The 20286-nt window shown below is 40.6% G+C and overlaps 1 protein-coding gene across 1 annotated transcript in view; it reads right to left on the bottom strand.

The window, feature by feature from the left end:
- The window catches only part of gng12a (guanine nucleotide binding protein (G protein), gamma 12a), a 28216-nt gene extending 8838 nt beyond the window's left edge, over positions 1–19378 (bottom strand). Inside the window, exon 1 of the mRNA XM_079348683.1 lies at positions 19040–19378. The gene's annotated coding sequence lies outside the window, so the exon portion shown is untranslated. The remainder of the gene's footprint in view (positions 1–19039) is intronic.
- Between the last annotated feature and the right edge of the window lie 908 nt (positions 19379–20286).

The raw sequence follows: 20286 nt of genomic DNA, 5'->3' as shown, positions 1-20286 counted from the left end.
CATGAAAACAACATCTGCATTTATCATTCTCTGACACTTCTCCAGGATTCTTCTGACTTCTCCGTTCACAAATGCACATTCACACCACACGATGCTATAATCACAATATTTGGCTTTAAGTCAATGCAACATGTAGTCCAATGGAATAACAACATCCACAAAAGAGTGGCGAACAACATACAGGCGTACACAAAACATAATGCAGCCGTTTAATTACGTGCACAGAGATGGTAGTGATGGCATGTAGACATCTGCCCCGATCACAGGGAATAAACGTCGGTCCGCTCCTGTGGTGTTCTCACATCAGCTCCTCCTGACTGTCTGCGGAAAAAAAATCCTAGTGGTCTGGCAGGGGAAACTCCGGGTAAAATCCGAGGGAAAAATCGGGCTATTGTGTTCACACATACAGCGCCCCTCTGGGTAATCTCTGGAGTTTTTCAGGAGACTTGGAGATGGGAGATGTTTGAAAAGGGTTTCAGATGTGAAATGGAGCTAAAACAAATCTTGTGATGCAGAGAGTTTGACCAAACATGTACATTTGTTTTTAAGCAAGAAGCAAACAGCCAACTTTTGTCGCACTTTCACAGCGCTGTTTACAAGATGCAACTCAAATGTAGGATGTAGGCTACTGATCATTTAAATATCAAACTTGTTTTGACAGTTTATATCGAGAGAAGACCTGTGAGTGCTGTCAGGACAGTAAGCACAGACAAAGGCAGTGATTGGACAGAGGGCATTAACATCTGTGTAAAGATAAGATGAATAAATGTCCAAGAAAACATTGCTTCAGTACTGACATACCTCTTCTTTAGCTTAGAGCTAACAGATCCAGCTGCTCAACTATAACAACTATATGAATAAAGCCAGAGTGGGTTTCTCTGTCATGCTAATTCTTGTTCATAATAATAACAAAAAGTGTGATAACACTGAGAAACAAGGCCAACATGAATCTTCCATTATCCACTTGTTGTATACTTGTGTCTGCTATGACCTCCATGTTAGACACGGACACATCTTGCACTATAGTCCCTAAATAATGTAGACACATATTACATAACTGTCTAGTAGGAAGAGGGACAATCCAGGATCAATTCGGAATCCTCTCCATCTCTCTGATGAACGTCTAGTCGATGTATTTAAATACAGGAACATCTGTTTGCATCTGTCTTCTGTTACGATTCATTGTATAATGCTTATGTCTACTTAAGTTTATCATCTGCTTTTATCTCGTTGCTGATACATGCATGCGTAATATTGGCTTAAGAATAATCTACCCCCTCTTTTTTTTTTTCTTTCGCTGGAAATGTAAACAAACACAGGCTGTGTGGCCCAAATACTTCATCTGAGTTTGACCTGGTAAAAACCTTGCCAGCCATTAACCATAATCATAAAGAGATGTGCCATCTGCTTGCCGATGGTCAGTTGTGCTTTGTAGGCCATCAGTTAAATAAGTCAATTAACATAAACACATCTGATAAGAATTGACAATCACACATGTTAGATGTTAAATACAGCAGTATTTTGAATGGCTGCTTGTTGTAGTTTCTCCAGTCAGAAGGTTTCCTGCTTCTCTGAGTTGACTGTAGAGTTTGGACTATTGGTTATACCAGACACCTGAAGACGTCAATTCTGAATCTTATTTTTTAAAGTTTTCAAGCTTAAAGTGAAGACTAAAAACATTAAATAAAAAGTTGAATTTGCTGCCCTTGTTGACTTTAATAAAGACAATGTGTAAAGTATGTAAGATTAAAAACCTGATCATTGTGAGTTAAAGAGTTCAAGTTTTAAATTGATAAAATGGTGTCCATCAAGGGTCCATATTAGGTCCCATTTGATTTATTCTTTATATAAGTGCATGCAGAAATGTCTGTGACTCAGAGTTGAAATTGTTGTGCTGAAGGTGCAGCTCAATATTTGTCTTCTTTTGAAAGTGCAATCAACAATTTACAAGCTGAATTTCATGTTTTCAAAAGAAAAACATGTAAAATAAGAGTTTTACTTAAAGGGACACTTCACCCATTTGCATGAAGCTTTGCATCATTAGAAAAAAATAAAAATATGTTTTTCTTTGCCTGGAAGTTTTCTTCATGTGATGCAATATGACGCTTTTTGCATCACATGAAGAAAACTTCCAGGCAAAGAAAAACACATTTTTCTCGTCTCAGGGCAAAATGAGGGCTGGATTCACGACCATTCAACACTACTACCATGTTTCTAATGACACACAGCTTCATGTAAATGGGTGAAGTATCCCTTTAACACCAAAGACACTAAAATGATGTGATCTAGATGTTATCGAACAAAACATCTGAGAATGTTTATCAGATTTTTTTTCCTGAACAGCGAGTTGATTAAACATGTCCCAACATAAATACCTTGGTTTTCTCCTTGAAGAAAATCTGTCTCTTAATCAACATATAGAGTGTCAAACTTTCATCTACTAAACCAAATGATTTTCCTGAAGTTCTGTATATTATTGCACATTTTCTGCCTTTTGTGTCCAAAAAGCATACACTACAATTCATAACGTTTTTCTATGAAGCTCTGTACAAAGTGCTGCTTATATGCAGCCTTGAGTGAAGGACACAGAGCTGAGAGAAACACAAAGCTACTCTGTGTTCTCTAAAGGATCTTAGTGGAGGCTTGGAGCTGCAGCACCACCCAGAGCTGCAGGTATGGCTGCTAAGATAAGCGAAGCTGACACGACCCCACCCAGGCCACTGGCTGTAAACGCAGTACAAGGAAAATACAGGGAAATTCTGCACTCTCGTTGCCCATCTGCAAAGACTGCTGACTTGTGATTGGCTGCAGGGTTTTTCATAATTCCTGTGTAAGCAAACGTTTCCTGGAAAAAGCTGCCGGATGGTGCAAAGGTTAATGGAAAGTTGTCTAGATTAAGCGTGGTGCTGCAAATACGACATGAAAACATCTCTGTTTTAACTTAAACCGGCATACAGTAGGTTCTGAAGTCTGAACGACTGAACAATCCTATAAAAATGTTGTGGCTCAAACAGGATGAAAAACAATCGGGCATATTGTAAAACAGTGTCTAGACAGAAGACTAGACTGGACTCATTTCTGCAGGATTTCTAAATCCTAAATTCATGTGCAATTACTACAGGCTCATTCCTGTCCAAATACACTCTGAATGATTCCTTGTTTCAAACACAGAGCAGATGTCTGACGAGTTATACTGCAGGATTTACAAGTCGATCCAGTTCATTATGAAACCAATTTAAAATAAATAAATAAATTGTTGCAGGTCAAGTTAGATAAGGTGAGCACATCCAGGAGATAGAAGGCTAATCAGTGTCCTTCAACATGGTGATATTAGAACAGGATACAGTGAACATGCAGTTAGTTCGCTGCTCACCATAATGGCAGATAACAGTGATAACACATGGGACAAGTTACTCTCTGGTATGTGAGGATTAAGCAGAATTCTCAGGGTGAAATGAGATCAGCTCCAGCAGGGGGGCTTTTATTTTTCTTGAAGTCCCTCATTCAGCTTCGCACAGGAATGGATGCAGGAGAGATTCATTCTACGGTACGTTTAAAGACGAGTGCACAAAGACAGTCGCCTTCTTCACACCGTTCAAAAAAAGAACAACAGCCACTCAGCCGTAACTCTGCCCTTGACTTGTTGAACCACACAGCACTGTGCATGCCAGGTGGTAAGATATGTGTCCTGAAGTGCTGAGTGAGACAGTCTAAGCTAGCAGGGGTCAGCTGTCCTTGTTGGAGAACAAATTGTTAGTTGTGCAATCCTTTTTTGTGCTGAATGCCTTAAAAGTTATTGGGAATGTCGTATCAGAGTTGTGTGGGCGAGTGAAGTTAAAATGGGTGTGCAGAAAGTGAAGAAGAGGTCAGCATAGAAACAAAACATAACAGTTTTTTAACTCAGGCAACAACGGCATCAAATGTACATGTAGCCACCTTTTATTCTTCCTAACCCATGGTGGATTAGTGTAGGGATGCTGCAGGTAAGTTGTTGATAACCAGGTTTTACAGGTCTGAAGTATCAGTCCATGGAGGACCTGTGAAGATGACCTGGATTCAAAGTTATAAACCAGTTCAGTGAGGTTTTGACTATTTTCTTGCAGACTGTATTTCGCCTCTTTCATCTCTCCAGCATGGTTACAGTTCTCCACCTCAGAGGTCAAGTCATGTGGACTTCCTATGAAGGGAGAGACACTTTTTCAGAACCTCTCCACCTTTACTCCTTGCAGGAAAGTGATCAAACACAAGGACAGAAGGAAGAACCTCACTTTAGCGAAATCTGAACATTAAAGACTTTCAACAGCCTCAACTCACTGAAGACACTTTTATGTGACAATCAGAGAAATTACAAAAAAAAACCCATGATGTCTTGAAGTGTTTTCATTCTTTCATTCATGATATTTACATTGGCTTTATTTTTTGTCTCTTAAAGGAATGAAGAGCTTTAGTTTAGGCGGAGCGTCACAAGTGAGATCTGGCCTATGGAAGAGCTGAGACTTATGTGTCAGAAACAAAACGTGTTTTCATTTCTTGCCCCAACTACCTGTCAAAAGACTTCACATATACACAATGACTAAACACATGACATTTAATCAGTTCCATAAAGTAAAAAAAAAAACTATCAGTGAGACTCAGATCAGATTAAACTGTGCCAAATCATTCTGTATTTTAATGAATGGTCCTGAATCAGATCCTCGCTCTACAGAAGTCAATGACATTGAATCTTCTTGTGAAGGAGAGAATCTTTACCCACATGATGCAGGTTTGATAACACCATGTCTTACAAATGAGCTATCATCAAAAGGTGTTTTATAGAGCAGTCAAGAAGGGGACGTCCTTCTCATTGAGACGAGGAGATGCTGCACGAGACTCCGGGCAGACTGACAGAATGTGCAGAGGTGACAGGATTATATGTGAGATGTGGCCCTTTTCAACTGATGCAACTGTAAACTGAGCTCCTTGCATTCCTTCCACAGGAAGGTCGGTATGAAACGAGCCAATTATGTAAAAGACTTTTGTTGATGCCGAACAAATATTCAGACGTAACTCCTATCTTTACGCACAGGATGCCACACGACTGGGAGGAACATAAAACCAGACAAAGAGGTCAGCCAGCGCCTTACGGATATCATCAGCCGCTCGAGTATGCACTAAAAATAGCCAGCAGGTTAGTGTTGTTGCTGGCAGGAGCGGAGCGACTTTAAGCTAAAACTGCTCCTACAGTAGCTAAGTATTACCAAACTGAATGCCAGCTGGGTTTCATCCAGATTAGAGAGGTCTTTGCTGTTTCCACAGAGGTGCCTATGAGCCTCTGTTCCTCTGTTTAATGGGCCATTATCAGGACGAGAGCAGCCAAAAACAAACAGAGGCCTGTGGCATATAATGCCCTTCAGACGTCACAGCAGACGCACACAGGGTGACATGCAGGAGACACGTCCGACCGAGGCCAAGAGAGGCTGCCAGGCTGCGTCTCTCTGCTCTGCCCCTCAGAAAACAAATGCTATTGTTTTAAAAAAAAAAAAAAAAGACAAAAGAAAGCTTAGTGCATGCAGAGTGGAGTTTGCTAGAAGCGGTGGTGTAGAGGCCTGTAGAAAAACACGAGTGTGAGTGAGACTGAGAGAGAGATAAGAGTAGTTTGTGTGCGTGAGAGGAGAGAGAGAGGGAGAGCTGTGCAGCTGTGTGTATGTTGTGTTTGGTTGCATGCCAAAAAATCTGCAGCCGGCGTCAGGAACGCTATAAAACTTAAAGCTATTGTGAGTGGGGTTTTTTTTCCCCCTCTTTTCGTCTCAGTCACTCGTCCCTTTTGAAAGCTGCTATTCATGAGGAGGGCAGAGAGATACTACACAATGGATCTCCATCTCTCTCGCCCTGCCTGTATGGAACAATAAACAGACGTAGTCAGTCTTTCCAGCCTCCACCCCGGAGCTGGTCAGACTACATGTGCAACGACTGCTGCAGCTAAAGGTGGAAGATTGCAGGCCAAAGGTCTGTAGTGTTGCTGGTTGTGTATCCCCACCTTCACAACCCATACAAGGGATTAAACGGCAGCGTGCACGGATGGAATAACTGATAAAGACTCGGACGTCACAGCTCATTAGAAAGCAACGTAAAGGTCGTAAAAATGCGTTTGTTTTGTCAAGAAGAGAGGAAATGGGATTAGTCAGAGGGTGACATAAACAGGGATGGACAAAGACTGTGTGTGTGTGTGTGTGTGTGTGTGTGTGTGTGTGTGTGTGTGTGTGTGTTTGAAGGTGCAAAGTCTACTTATGTGAAGTTGATATTTGCTTTATTTTTTATGATATTCAGCTACACTCACTATATTTTTATTATTATTATTATGAGCTGGTTACATGGAGGAAATGAAAAATAAATGTTTGTCTTTCTAAATAGCTCTCTATGTTTGATGTTCTTTTAATGAAAACTATTAATACATTTGTGTCATAGCCAGACTCACACTGCAGCGGTTGAGTAAGTTTAACAGATAAATTCAATCAGAGCTGTCAATCCAGTCAAACAGGACAAAGAGACGTAGTGGTAGAATAATGCAGCAGCATGATTTAAAGACAGCTTTCCAAACAATGTGAAAGGTTAAAGACTTTTCATTCAACTGCGTGGTGAAACTTCCACACTGAATTTAAAAAAAAAATAATCCCAAACCAAACTTGTAAAGCTGCACGAGGAAGGTCCCTGAACTTCAGTCAAGAGAAGAGAATTGTATCAAACATTTCACACAAACAAACAGCAGAATATTAAGAAACCCAATTTGCATTTGAGAAAACCCTAACAATGGATTGACACGTCAAAGAATGACGGCCCATCATGTGAGTCAATGTGGAGTCACTGTAGCTGACGTGTGACTCTAAACACATGGAAGGCTTTCAGCAGAGAGAGAGACACCGTGTGGAATTTTCCAGAACTGTGATCAGTCACACTGACCTGCTTTCGTTTTCTCCCAGAAGCCTCACACACCAGAGACGCACACTAACTGAGACAATGCTGAGAACATGCAAGGAAGGCGAAGTGATGAACACAAGTCAAATAACTAAATGGAACAGAAACAGAGACAGCTCTCCTATTAAGTCAACGAGAAGCTTCCCATTAATGCTCACCGAGTGACTGGGAAAGTGTGATTTAGTTCCTGCGAGGTGAATGACTCGAGCACATTACTGACAGATTATTCATAAAAAATCCAGATCTTTTCCAAAGGATTCTATAATTAGAGTTACCGTGCAAGCCACAAAAAATATCTGAGAACATCAACTTATTCATCAGGTTCGGCCCTGCTAAGAAGAAGACAGTTACCGGGAAGTCAAAAACATAGAAACAAATACATAAACAAATAAGTACTCAGAGTTGATCCAACATCAGTTCAGAGTTCACACAGAGGTCACATGACCACGTTAACGTTTAACTTAATATTTAGAATAATGTTTATTTGCTTGTTCGTTTCCTTCATATGGAAAAAAAAAAGTTAGTGATGAAAATCTGTTCCAAAATACAAGATGTTAGCATGATGAGTTAGCATACATGCTAATCTGGATCTGTATTAAAGGCAGCTTCTCGTGAGTGCATGGTGTATGGGATGTGCAGAAAATAAACACTGTATGTTTTGGGGTATATGAAAAGTTTGATATCACAGCAGCAGCCTAATCAACACGAGTAAATAAATAAAGTTGACCTGAAAGTCCAAACCTCAGCTACCGACCACCCCGCTGCACAGAGCATTATTCATGTCTGGGCATCGCCTCATTAAATCAGTGGATATCTGAGAAGCTCTGCTTACTCTGAAGTGTCGCTCTGAGGATGATATTTATTTTTCTACATGATGACCTTTGTTCTCACAGGTCAAAGTTCAAATGACCGGCTCCACAAGTGTAGGTATCGTTTTCTGTCCCGACTCTGAGCAGATTCCCTCACAAGTCTGTATTGAAATGACTTTTAAGAATTACACCTACTCAAATACTTCTAATACAGTCTACACTCCCTGACAGTGGTACACTAAGACATACACCTGAGCCATCCTGCAGTTTACAGGAAGTGTGGGATCATTTCAAGAGAAGTCACATGGTCTCACACATCTTTATCTTAAGCACTGGTGGCGATTAGTTCAGGACTGAATGATCCACATTATCTGCAAGCAAGAAGGAACAGAGACTCACAGGACGTGATCGTTCTCCACACACACACACACACACACACACACACGCACGCACGCACACACGCACACACGCACACACGCACACACGCACGCACAGATGCAAAGATGTGGAACAAATTGTTGTTCCCTAAAAGTGTAACTGGATTCTGCTGATGCCTGATTCTTCAAGTTAGGGTTGTAAAAATGCAACAGTCATTGTGATAAAGCTATTTTCTCCACCTAATTACACAACTGATAGAGAGGCAAAAGTCTCTATATTATTATCAGGTCATGAGTACTACTATAAACTCTATAAGCATTCAGTGGTCCTCTGTTAGCAAGGCCAGGCTTTATGAACTTTATATGATTGAAGGTCTACTGTTGAGGGAAGAGGGACAGCACAAAAGACTACGAGAGGAAGAATGTATAAGTCAATCAATGCAAGGTTAATCAAAAATACTCCATTTAGAGCTCCTGAGCATGAAACCGACTGAGAGAAATATGATAAAAACTACAAAAGAGAAGTCATATGAGATCTGTTCACTGTGCGTGTTTGAGTTGTATAATCCGAAGTCTTGATTACATGGAGTCTGAGCATCAGTGAAATCGTCCTGCGTGCTCAAACAACGACAGTGAAAAATACCACGACGATGTTCCAGATGATCCAGACCTGAGGGGTGGACAAACTGATTGCAAACTTTGGGGATCTCCCTTTTAGTCTCAGAGAATGAAGGTCAGAATGTCGTGATTGGCAAAAATCCCCCAACGCAAGAGGAAATAACCGTGAAGTTACTCAAGATGCTGTGTCACGCAGCATGAAATGTCACCAGTCATACAACTGAATGTCAAATAACTTTGGTTTTGTTTTTAAAACGTCTGTAGAGAGAGAGAGAGAGAGAGTGAGAGAGAGGGACAGAAAGAGAGAGAGGAGAGAGAGAGAGAGAGAGAGAGGGACAGAGAGAGAGAGAGGAGAGAGAGAGAGAGAGAGAGAGGGACAGAGAGAGAGAGAGGAGAGAGAGAGAGAGAGAGAGAGAGGGACAGAGAGAGAGAGAGAGAGAGAGAGAGAGAGAGAGGGACAGAGAGAGAGAGAGGAGAGAGATTTATAAGGGAGTAAAACTGTAAACTTATAAAATAAAGGACATAAACTCACTGATTGTGTCATTTTACACAAAAGCCGTAACATTCGTTTAAATACACCAATGCAACAACATGCAATACAACATGCATTTCTGCTGCAAGCCCAGAAATGCATGTTGTATATGCATATTGTTTAAAAAACATGAACACAGAGACGAACAGACTGTGAGACAGACGCAGTGACTTACAGAAGCCCTGCACACACACACACACACACACACACACACACACACACACACACACACACACACACACACACACACACACACACACACACACACACACACACACACACACACACACACACACACACACACACACACACACACACACACACACACACACACACACACACACACACAGGGCTCTGAGTTACTATTAATCAGAAGCCACATGAATGGCTGCTCCTCCCTCCCACCATTGGGACTGAGTTCGTCTAACAGTTTCAAAGACATGTCCGCTGGAGGAAGAGGCTCACCCTGTGGGTCACAGCGAGGCCACTTCCTCTGCAGCCCACCCCGATACCTTCCAAAATGATGTCTGTCTGCCTCCTCCCTTCATCTCCGTTTACTTCCTCTCTTTTCATGCTCCATCCATTTCCCTGCACCAGAGGTCACCAAGTCCACCCATCTTTTTTTATATTGGCAGTTTTAGCCAAGTGTAAGGTTTTAACTTTTGAAAAAAGAAAGGAAAACTTCATCTTCATGTTTGTAATTATTAGACTTTTTAATTAATTTAATTTTCATTCAGTGTGTTAGTATTTTATGGAGGTTAACTCACAGAAACACGCTCTGCTGAAGTGTTTCTTTCAGCAATAAGCTCGGATTCTTCTAAACAAAAAGTCTACTGTGGTTGACTTTAACATACAGAAACATGTGCAAGTAGAGATATAATCATCTTAACGAATTGATTCTTTTTAAATGTCTAAAGACTCCCAGCCAGACTTCTCTTGGTGAGAAAAATATGTTCAGCTAAATCAGATAACTGTCCCTCCCCAATAAGGAGTCTGTGCCGGGGGAACATTGCCTGTTTGTTACCGGTCAGAGAGGTTATTTGTACAAGGAGCTACTGTAGAAGTAGAAAATGTGAGGCCTTGTTCCATGTGCACCAGAGAAGAGTCAATGGCTCTATAAATCACAGCCAAACAAAACTTTAGAGCTCTTTACACGTGAGTCCATTTAACAGAGTGTGAATGCAACACCTGATTTAAAAAAAAACACACAAAAAAACCTCAGGACACAGAGACTCTCGGCGATGGGACAGGCGGGGACTGTGAAAGTCTTGAACACCTGGTTCTGCTTGTTTTTGAACAGAGAGGCGTAGTGTGGCGGGACACAAAGACTTCGGGGCCCCAGGAGTTAGAAAGGGGTGCCGGGAGTCTTCTTCGGAAAAGCACCAACAGACACTCATGGAATCAAACTTCTATGCCACAGGTGTCAAATCTGTCTTGTCCTCACAGGACCTCAGCAACACAGACGCACACACACACACACGCACACACACTGGCCTTTGTTTAGGATGCCAGAAGACTTCTCCATAGGCTCATCAATAGCGCTAAAGAAATGAAGATCCCTCGAAGTGACACTGTTTCTCCAGCCTGCCTGCACACACACACACACACACACACACCACTGAATAACTCTAAGCTTTATGAATGATTCATTTGTAACTGAAAGCTTTAAGATGGATACTATACATGCTTCTGCTGCATCTTAAACTTTCCTCCAGTTGTTTAAAAAGCTGCTTCACTAACAATGCACACAGTCGTCAGACAAGCATTTAGGATTTGTTAAGATGTTTGACTTCAAAGAAAATCAAAATCCACTCCTATTGCCCCTGTACCCGTCTGACAGGAAGTCTGTTTACTGTATGTAGACTGGAGTCTCTTCCACCACTGCACAGGATGTGCCCATATTTGGGCGTCAGTCTTATGGAATCTCCTGTATGTGTAAGGAAGTAACATAAGAGAGGAGTGTGTAAGTGTCCTCACAAAAGGTGCGTCTTCCTGTGAGTGGGAGTAATTCAAAGCCCTTCACTCGACCAGACACAAGTCTGAGGAACGAGGTGATCACATGTGCACATTAAATCTTATTGGTTTCACTTCTGCCAAATGGAGTAAACACGTGAATGGATGGAGACAGCATAACAGGACGGGGTTAATTATACTTTAAGAGTACATGTTGAGGAAAAAATAAATCTCAATAAAAAAACAAAAAAACTTGTGACTCACTGTCTGCTAAATGTGATGAGAAAATCTATTAGTGATTTATTGGAGAGGAAAGTAGAGCAGGACAAAAGAAGCATATTTCTATAGTTCAATCTAAACAATTACACACTCAAACTGATATAAACCAAACATTTAGGGTTAAAGCTCTGCATATGCAGTGACACAAATGTAATATGATAGGTTCAATTGACATCACATGCTATCTCTGTTTAGCATCAGTTTGGCTTTAATGGGTCTTCAACATTTTTGTTTAGTTCTGCTGTTTTTCTCATCATTAGAAATGATTTTGTATTTTTGGAACTGGTCCTCTTCTGTGCTCGTCTACAGACTGAAGCTGAAGCTTTATTAGTACAAAGAGAGCACAGTCTACTGGAGTTTAAATCCTTCTGTGTTAAACATACCTGGCCAATAAAGCTGAGCTCACCCGTCGGTCCACGTGTGGACATGTCTGATGTTGTTAAGTTTCCCTGCTGGGGATCAATAAAGTTTTCTCTAAGCAGCAGAAAGTAACTGTAGTTTTCTGGATGCAGCTCAATTGCACCACCATGTGGCAGACAGAAGGTACTACAGATTATTTAACAACCTCCAGATTCAGAGGACTTTGTTTTCGGAGCACATTTCTCTGATTGTCTGAAATGTTGACGTGCTTCCTAAACCTTCAGAGCATAAAACTACTGACACAACTTGTAAGCTTTCCAAAGTTTTCACAGAGCACCACTGTGTTCTCTTGTTCGTCACTTTCTGGGGGGGATTACTCTTAATAGTGTTAACACATTCAAACACACAAAACACAGCTCTCAAAGTATGAAATGTGCTCTAAGGCCTGACATTCTGTGTGAGACACTATTCATCTGTTTTAACAGCTCCCTCCCAAATATCATCAGCTCCTGTGACGTTACAATTATAGGAGAGGAAGGAGAGGGCAGACCACAGAGAGGGATGTGCACCCTCTTCTGTGTTGATCCATCTAAAGATATTCACAGATTTTGTTGAACAGTTTTCAATAAGCCCCTGCTGTGAGTTGGCAGTACTGTGATCCAAATAGGGTTATAAAAATCTTCAAAGTTGGAAACTTTCCATTAAAATTTATGGGAATAAACTGGGAATTTAAAATGAAAATGGAGGTTGGCCCTGAACAGGGAACTAAAATATAGTTGGGAAAAATGTATTTTAGCATAATTTTGACAAAAACAACCAGATTTCATGCCATGTAAATCAAATATGCTCGTCCTCAATCACAATGCTTACTGCAGGTCTATTGAGGCCACGCCCCCTACATGCACCGTGCACTCCTCCATCACATCCAAATGTGATTTTGTGAAACCTGGACCACACTTTGAGCACAGAGCACAAGACTATTGAAGCCACTTATTTGAGCCCGTGGACTACACATGCACAAACAGGACCGGTGGACACTCATGAATGGAGAGATGTCAGAGTGAGGGGGCAGCCCACAGGAGGCGCCCATGAGCTGGTTTGATGTAAACCTGTGGAAACGTCATGTTTTTTAATTGTATTATTTTGCATAGATTTCTGCTTCGGACAAAACTAAATGTTTATATTTATGCTTGGATATGATACGGTTCGATTAAATTAGACTGCATTTCCTGCATTTCCAGTTAATTCCCATAGAAAAGTTTCCGATTTGGAATATTCCCAAAATTCCCCAGCTTAACTTCTCATGGAAAGTTTTCAAATATTTACCGGAAACTTTCCATCCATTTGCTACCCTAGATCCTAACCTGTTAGTTTAGCAGCAGTTTCCCCTCCCACTCCTCCATAGCAGAGTTATTAGGTTGAGCTCCCTGCATGCTGTGGTTTGCTGACGAAAACAAAGGTCCTGTTGTCTCAACATATCTAAAAAAGACTTCAGTTCCCATCTCTCTAATTCAATCTCAAGTCATGTTTTCTGTCCACAGCCCACACTTACCAATACACATAAACACATAGAATTGTTTGGACAGGCCCACTTTGAAATAGAAAAGGACACAGATTCTCATACACAGTGGAGAGTGTTTCAAAAGTACGAGATCTATTCTGGATCCTTAATCACAATGCTTACAGACTTACATCTTTAAGTTACTGACTTTTCAACTGTTCCTTTTTTATGCATGTTTTACTAGCTCTTTAATTATTGTTTTGATGCACATTTTTTCTACACTTATATTTTCATCTATTTTGATTTTTTGAACTTTGTGATTTTCTTCTACTATCCTGCTTTGCTGCTGTAACACTGTACATTTCTCTGCTTGCAAGATGAATAAAGGATTATCTTATCTTACAATGCTCATGCATCATCATAACTTCCTCAAGGTTTGTGGGGACAGCTTTTCACCATTAGACCAAACACAACAACAAATAGGAAATATCCATAGAGCATGAAAAACATTTTTTTTCACTTTGACCAAGAAAATCCCGGGTTCAAATATTTTTATACAAAAAGAAAAACGTCAGGATGCTTGAGTTTTAAGTGCTCGTACTCTGTAGTACTGTCATCAATGATGGAGACACTTTATTCAAACAGAGCAATCAGAATGTTTCTATGGCGACACCAAATGTGGAAACAAGCTGAAAGTTTTCACGTTTCGAACATTTTTAATTTCAGATTTTTGTGAAGCCAGAAAAAAATAAAAAACGTTTGTCTTCTATTTAAAGATGTAGGCTGAGTCCACCTCATGCTTTGATTATTGATTATTTGTTTAATAAATAAGTATTTCCCTTCTTAGAATCTAATATCTCCTTTAGTCTGTAAATAAAATATAACACAACAAGAAATCTATCTTTGTCCGTATGATTAACATAAATAATCTTAATAATCTCCTGACAAATTAGCCAATCCTTCTCAACCAATAATAACTAAGGAGACTAAAACAAGATGCTCCCGCCTGTGAAGGTTTCTCTATGAAGCCTTATATGAATCAATACGAGCGGTTAGCTGTCAGGCTCAGTTTGCCATCAGACCCCATGAACACAGTCTACAGTCCTCCAAGCAGGGCGGTCCAGGTTCAACTTCAACCTCTCTCTCTCTCCCTGGATCCCAAACTCCACTGTTCTACCCAAATAAAGGCAAAGCCCGAAAACTAATTTAAAAAAAGACAGGTTGGTTTTAAGGTTTGCAATTTAGTATGACTCTGCAGCTGTCAAATAAAATTCAAACAATCACAAAAAGGTAAACCTCATAAAAGAACCTTTATGCAGACAAACTGAAGACGAGACACAAACGGCAGGGAGCACACGTTAAATATTCAAACTCTTCAAAACATTTAGATATTTAAAAGTGTGTTGTCCTTCAGAGACACTCGATGATTTCTGTGTTACCTCCTGACGTGCTCTCACAGGCCCAGAGCACCTTGAGGTGACTGTGAGTCACAACAAGGCATCCGTGTATAAAGACTCTGTAGCTTTAAATGACCTGTTTCTGAAGTCTGTGTACACACCTGCACCTTCAGTACAATGGATCAACAACCAATGACACTGCAGCATATGAGCTGAAAGGCAGCTTGAGGGTTAAGACAGCAGGCTATTGGAGCTAAATAACTACGCTTTAAAAAAAAACCAAGAACATCAAGAAGAAAACTTTTCTATCCCGAGGACGAGAATGAAATGAGGGTTGTAATTTAAGAGGAGCTTTGTAGCTGCCATGAGGATGTTGTGGTAAATAAAGCATTCTTTGGATTCTCCTCCCACGTGGAGGTTTTAGGTGCTCATATTTGGGTGGAGACGTTTTTGTCCGCATACAGTCATCTCCAGTCAGGACGAACAAACGCGATTATTTTAACCCTGCAAGACACAAACGTTCAAAGTGTCAGTGCAGGGAGAGAAGAGTGAGCAACGAATCAGACTCCACAAATCTCCACACGCTGAAGGGACTGATCCGAAATCAGGTCACACTACCTCTGTGAACTATCTGTTATGGTTGCCAGGACAACACTTCCTGCTTGGCTTGACACACGTGTACATCTGATTCTGCTGAGCTATTAGAATATGAGCACTCACAGCGCCTTACTTCCTGACGCCCGCAGTGAAAATGACCCATCTTTACCTGTGTGCAGACACATTTTAACAACTTTAATGTCTGATTAATGTGGCTTTAAGAACTTTTTCTTTTTTTTTTTGTAAATAACCGGTGTGTGAAAATGTTTTTGCAACAGAGGCAAATAGGTGACTTTTGTCTATTTGGAGGCAAAACAATCAGGACGCACTTAAGTTTGGGATTTAGTGAAAGCAAGTGACTCTGCTGCCAAACCAACTGATGGGTGTGTCTGTATATCCGCAGTGTCACCACAGCTCGTCTCCTCACATCTGCCCCCGGGCAGGGTGGAATTTAACAAACCACTGTCGGCTGGGCCATGTGACTACACGCACACACATACGCACACACACACACACACACACACATTTTGCCTTCAAGTAAGTTTAACACACCTTTCAACCTCACATTTGTTTTTCTTTGTGTGAAGGATAATAATAATAATAACCAGACAAGAAGGACAGTTTAAAGACTTCTCACTGCTAAAGTTGTTTTGGTCTAATGATGTGAATCACTTAGAGAAATATAATAGCGTCACTGCCTGTTGTAGACTGAAGTCTATTTAGAAGATGTGAGCTCTGAGGCCTCTTTTGTTAAATGAATGTAAAACATGAATGTATCATTCAATCTATTATCTATCAATAGGTCAGTTATTGTCTCTGTTTGTTTGAATGCTTGATTTGTTACAGGATCATCAAATGTTAGAGGTGATCACTTCAGAGATCGAGTTTTCAACTTTGAAAATTGTGTTGACTTCATTTCCTGTCAATTTTGGCGAAACAGAACTGATTAGATAAGCGTAACCGCCACTTATTTTTAGAAGTTAATGTCTCATCTTAAACTTACTATTATCACGGGATTACATCGTCAAACAGTTTGATTTATAAAACCAAACACTTGAGATGTTTGGCTTTTTTCTTTTTTTTAAATACACATTTCTCAGTGATTAATCCAAATAATCGAGTCTGACTAAATGGTGTTTTTGAGAGCAATACTGATACAGCAGAAGGATACAACAATAATTTAGCCATTCCACATAATGTGGCTCATAATGAATGTTTTTCACTGAAATGAGAAAAAAAAAAAAAAAAAAAACACAAAGGCAAATGTTGTCACAGAGCTGTTCTCTTGACCACATGACTATTGATGCAAATTTAACATCATTAACAAGCGAATCGAGTGTGAACCACCATCTCACTCTGCCGCAACAACATCAAACAGTCGCACAAAAAATATCTTCCTGCAATATTTGTCATATTGTCTTTTAGCAGAAATAATGTAGCAGTATGTCTGTGATCAGCCATATCAGTGAATAATGTAAGGGATGGATTAAAGTTGCTGGTAGATGAACTGATGTGATTCATTAATTGATGCCTTGGTGCTTTAACAGTGAAGAGGTTGTGTGTTTTAAGAAGTATGACATAGTTATATGTTTGTTTGTAGAAACACACTTTAGCTACTCAAAGAGACATCTGAGTGCTGTTGTGAGGTTCAGGAAATATGTGAATCATTAATTTGTGGTCTTGATAGGAAGTCGGAGGATTCCACCTCCACCAAGCTCACACAGGCAGGTACACGCACACACCTACTCAAACTTTAACACACACACACACACACACACACACACACACACACACACACACACACACAAAGCTATGAGGAAACAGATCCTGGCCAACCCTTCATCTTCCTCCTTGCTGCTTGTCAAGGAGTTGCAGAGAAAGCTGCAGATCAAGTTTGGCAGCATTCTGAGTCAGAGGAGATGCACACCACTTCCAGAGCAGCCTGCTAACATATGTCTATAAAGGTATTCAGCATTGTTTGTAGCGTTGTGTTCCACTTCCTACACATAACACATACGGAGAAAGGAGGAACGAGCTTTCAAATCAATCTCACTTTCAAAAACAAGCGGTGCTGGGAGTTCCCAAACCATATGCTTGTTTTTTACTCTAATCCTTTGCCTCGAGCCAGACATTGTTCCCATTCCTCCCCCCCCCCCCCCTGTTACTAATCAATTTATATGCATCACACATCACTTTAAATCCTGCCAGCAATCAAAGCCAACCTATTCCCACAACTCAAAATTTAGCCAATACTTTGAGAAAGAGAACTCCATCCCCCTTTCTTTTTTTTTTTTTGTCCTCATTAAACACAGATCAGAATAATTTCATAATTTGCTACAAGGATGTTCAAAGTTCTTGTGGATGAACAGATGCTTCCTAATCGAGGGATTCTAGTGTTTGTTTCAGCAAATACCTAAGCCGTGAAAGAACTACGTGTTGACAGGCATTCTCACCAACACCAGACAGGACAGTTAAAGTATCAGCTGATTCTGATCCTGATACCAATAGTGAGACAAATGTTGGTAATATTCTGATCTCAGCTTGCATGATGTTGTTTCCCTTGGTCACATTATAATTTACCTGGAACCCCTGAGGAATGGGGCAATCTATCTGTGTATTGACTGCCATACTTGCCAGTAACATATCAAAATTCAAAGAGGCATCCCCTCTCAATATGGATACAGGTATTCAATCAATATCAGTGTCAGTGCGGGGGCCAATACTGCTCCAAGTATCCGATCAAATTCTATCACAAGCACACATCTGTCAATACAAGGAAGCTGTTGAGTCCCACTCAGCATTTGACGGCAAGGCAAGGCAAGTTTATTTATATAGCACTGTTCAGACACAAGGCAATTCACAGTGCTTTACAGACATAACAACAGAAAAACATTAAAACAGAGAAAAAAAACCCACAAATTATGATGCACTGCCCTTCAAATAATACTTCAGTAAAACCACTGTCATCTAAATGCAGGAAGTGTGTGATCCTCAGCTTTCAGTGAGTGTGATGTGACCCACTGTTGATGGGACTTGAGAGGAGGCTTCGATGGCGGTGAACGGAGTACTAATGAGTGTGCCTTATCAATGGTTGGTCTGTATTCTGGCTTCCTAATGGCCAGGGGGACATCAACAGCCCTGTTGATGGTCCACGTAAACATCTTCCCTGAGTGGGGCCTCCACTTCAACCACCTCACCCAGGTCATAATCTCATCAGTTCCTGTTGGGCTGCACTGGCACTGTTGCAAGAGATTACCTGTTGCATAATGTGAAGGAAGTGGCTGGTTTACATCTGTGAAAGTGTTATTCAGCTCTGCAATAATAACTTTGCTTTCCAGAAGAAGTCATTATGTGCAAACACTGTAGGTGGGGCCTTGTGGGGAATCATCAGGGCAGAAGGCCTAGACAAGCAGTAAAGCTTGAGCTCGAGCTATCACCTGTTGAACATTCATGAAGCAGTAACACCCATATGAATGTGCGAGGTCACTGGAGTCCCAACATAAGAAAATGAAACGGGTTGAAATGTGTCACATAAACAGATGGAGGCTGTGAGAGCAGGTAGCAGTTTCACTCAATATTTCAGGCAGTATAGAGACCAACTGTTGCTTCAGGTTGAGGAGCGTCATGTGAGCAGTTCGTGTGACAGGTTATGGACACAGTCTTACCTGGCCGGAGAAACGAACAGTCAGGTCGAGCCGTGTCTCCTTTCACTGAAGCCGAACTGTATCCGTCAACAGACTGGGAGGAGACCTTTCCTTCTGCTCTGTCACAACTACCCTGACGTGTTTACACCATAGACTGATCCGTGCGGACCTCACCGACACTTTAAAGCTGCCAACTCGCACCGTTTTCACTTTCCGCTGACGGCTGCTGTTAATGTTTAATTTTCGTTTACTTTTGTTCCCCTTCCCTTCTCACTACGGCCAGTGCCCTCTGTCTCTCTCCACTGCTTTTTCTCCTCCACTTCGGCGCTTCGCGAGTCACCGACAATAGCCGAGTGGAGCCGAGTGGAGTCGAGTGAGGGAGGCGGAACAACAGGCGGATAGTCACGACTGCAGGTTTGATACATTAAACAAATAGAACATCCGGACGAGACTTTCATAATAATACTGCTGATACTCTGCGTGTATTTTAAATCAACAAGAACATTTAAAACGTGAAAGTATTTATAATCTTTAACTTAGTACAATTCGTTTTTGTTCTAAGTCGCCTATATTTTTTCCTAATTTTAGTGTTATTGTATTGCTTTTATTGTTGTACTATAGATAGACTAGATATGTGATTTTCTTTAAATATTTCTTTGTCATAAAACTACAATAATTATTTGATAGCTTATAATACAGACTTCTCCTGAACAACTTTATAGCCTGCTTTATGACGAAATCACGAAGGCCAGATGTGATTCTTCTGATATTCAAATAAATTGTTTAATATACCTTTCTGGTGAACAATTTTAATATAGAAGTCTATTTAATTTCTGCTCATTGCAACTTTGAAACAGTCGGTAGTGCCTTTATATTGTATTTACACAGCTTGCCTTGTACATGTAAGTAGGCCTATCGTTGGTCTTGATATTTTTGTATTTGTTTTATATAGATTTTGGCTAATTAGAATAATTCTGTTCCTTTGCTGCACCACCATAAGTTTCCCTCTGCTTTTATCTCTTACTTATTGTTTAGCCAACTTTTCAATCGGTGTATCCAACCCCCTTGAGTGAAAAAATAAAATGTATACCCAGACATCGCTTATTAGCAACATACAAATACTGTAAATACAAAAAAACACTACGACCTTTCTCACAATAACCTCTTCCTCTAACTTTACTGATAAAAAGTGAAAGCAGGCTTGTACTTCTGTAACGAGCCGTGCAGAGGCGCACTCTCCCCACTTTCATATAAAAACTCGTAGTTTG

This window comes from Symphodus melops, assembly GCF_947650265.1.
Source record: "Symphodus melops genome assembly, chromosome: 7".
Classification (NCBI taxonomy): domain Eukaryota; kingdom Metazoa; phylum Chordata; class Actinopteri; order Labriformes; family Labridae; genus Symphodus; species Symphodus melops.
The sequence above is the reverse complement of the archived record's forward strand: the minus strand, read 5'-3'. Positions and strand labels throughout refer to the sequence as shown.